Raw genomic sequence first — 2895 nt, forward strand, 5'->3', positions numbered from 1 at the left:
CTGTAGTTGTCTTTTTTGGTTGCATCTTTATCCAGTTTTGGTGTCAAAATAATACTGACTTCATCACATAAGTTTGATAATATTTCTTACGTTCCTATTTTGTGGATCATTTTGAGAAGTGTTGGCATTAGGACTCCAATAAAGGGTTCATAGAATTTGTCAGTGTATCCATCTGGTCCTGGGATTTTCTTTGCAGGAAGAATTTCAATTACTTGCTGCTGTTGCCCACTGTGGTGATTAGGATGTCCTTATTTTTTTTGAAGTTATAGTTATTTTTGTTTTACATTTTCTTGTTTTTCCTTATGAATATCTCTTATACATTTCTTCCCTTGATTTTATTTGTTTCTTATTATTTTATTAGTTTTACTCTTTCTTGACATCAATTTCCCTTTAAACTGGATGGTTTCCATCTACATATGCCACACATCTATCACCTGGGAAATTTCATGTTACCATTCTTGAAATTCTCTTTGCTTTTTTATTCTGGTTAGATTTATTGTGCTTGAGATTTTAAATCTTCCAGTTTTCCAAGTTACTCTGTGCTTTTAACATATCATATCCTTCAGCAGGTTCATCTGAGGCTGGGGATATAGCTCAGTTTGTGGAGTGCTTGATTGGCATGCATGAGGTTTGATACTCAATACCACATTAGCTGAGATAGTGGTGCATGCCTGTAGTTCCAGCTTGGAAGGTTAAGGCAGGAGAATCAAAGGTTCCAGTTCATGTTTGTCCTAGATATTTTGAGGCCAGCATGATATATAGACCCTGTCTCAAAATAAGGCATCTGGTGCTGGAGAGATGGATTAGTGGTTAAGGTGCTTGCTTGCAAAGCCTAAGGACCCAGGTTCAATTATCCAGACCCCACATAAACCAGATGCTTATGGTGACACATGTGTCTGTAGTTCATTTGCAGTGGTTAGAGTCCCTGGTGTACCCATTCTCTGTCTCTCTCTCTTTATCTCCTGTTATCTCTGTCTCAATATTAAAATAAAAGGGTACCTGATGGAAAAAATTATGCAATGTCAAGAGATTCACTGATATATATTCTTTAGAATGCTTATCTCTTAAACCACACGGTTCCATAGACAATTAATTGTTCACTTTGCTTGAGACACAGTTGCCAACCTGAGATCATACTTTATCATCACCTGGGGAGTCATTTTACTTTTTTTTTTTTTTTTTTTTGAGGTAGTGTCTCACTTTAGCCCAGGCTGACCTGGATCTCACTCTGAAGCTCCAGGCTGGTCTTGAACTCACAACAATCCTCCTACTTTTGTCTCCCAAGTTCTGGGATTAAAGGCATGTGACACTATACCTGATGACTTCCCTAAATTACTTTTTTGCTTTCATTTGATTTCATTTTTATATTTTACTTTGGAAATTTTTCACATTATTTTCCTTACTAATAGGAAGTGAACACTGGGCTTTATGGAAGCTAGGAGCACACTTGACCCTTGAATTATTTCTCCAGCCTAAGTGTTTGTTCTTAATTCAGCTTGGGAAACTAAAGAACTGAGTAATAGCTTTGACGAGATTGATTGTGTTTGTTCATTTTGATCTTCATGCAAATGTAAACTGGGAAACCCTAGTGAGTGTGATTGTCTCTTTCTCTGTTTTCTTTTCTTTTTAAAAAAGTTATTGGGGGGGGCAGTACAAAGAGAGAGAGAGAGAGAGAGAGAGAGAGAGAATGAGAATGGAAATGCCAGAGGCTCTTGCCTCTGAAAACAAACTCCAGATGTACGTGCCACTTTGTGCATTTGGCTTTACATGGGTAACTGAACCAAGTCATCAGACTTTGCAAGCAAGCACCTTTAACCACTGAGCAATCTCTCCAGCCTTCATTTTCTTTTTATGGAGACATTTTTGTTTGTTATTAATCTACATTTTCTCTTTGATTATTACTTTTAAATTCATTTACTGGGAGTGTTTTTGAGGGAAGTTCTCATGGTGTAGCTCAGTCTGGCCTAAAATATAATATGTAGTTGAGGCTGACCTTGAATTTGCCATCCTCCTCCCTTTGCCTCCCAAATTCTGAGATTATAGGCTTATGCCACCATGTCCTGCAGTTTATTTTCTATCCAGAAGTAAGGTATGGACTGAAAACTGTAAGTGATGGAATTGGGAAAGAAAAGTAGAGGCTTACATCAGAAGAGGCTAGATATTATTCAATACCAAACAATTCCAAATCTCAATGGCTTGTAAGGATGATTGATTTATTTCTCATACTATATGTCCTGTATGCTGTCATATGGCACCCTCCTCACAGCAGTCAAACTGGAATGCAGGCTTTTATCATCCCTAGTGAGGCAAAGTTCACATGCAAAGCTATGCATTGTCTCTGCAAACATCAGCTCAAAAGTGATGTTTATCACTTTTCAAATTTTACTGACCACTTAAATGCACATGCAAAAATTTAAAAAGGAAAGAATTGAAATTCCATGTATCTGAAAGGAGAACTTAAATATTTTCATTGAGTTCTAATGATTTTCAAAGCATTTTAGTAATCAACTAACTTGCAATTTTTAGATGGTTACTTACTATTCGCTACTCATATTACACCTGTCTTCATTTTCCTCCACTAGACAGTCCATTTTTACTTATCGAAAAATAAAACGGGCTGGGGAGATGGCTCCAGTAAGTAGAGTGCTTGCTTCATAAGCCTAAGGACCTGAGTGTGATCCTAGAACACATGTAAAAATGCTAAGACTGGCAGCATGCATTTGTAATCTCAGAGCTGCAGAGACAGGAAGATTCCCTGGGGCTCACTGCCCAGCCATTCTAGCATAATTGGTGAGTTCTAGGACAATAAGATTTCCTTCTTAAACTAGGTATATGTGGGGCTGGAGATGGTTTAATGGTCAAAGATGCCTGCTTGCAAAGTCTGACAGCCAGGTT

Source organism: Jaculus jaculus, chromosome 13, assembly GCF_020740685.1.
Source record: "Jaculus jaculus isolate mJacJac1 chromosome 13, mJacJac1.mat.Y.cur, whole genome shotgun sequence".
Classification (NCBI taxonomy): Eukaryota; Metazoa; Chordata; class Mammalia; order Rodentia; family Dipodidae; genus Jaculus; species Jaculus jaculus.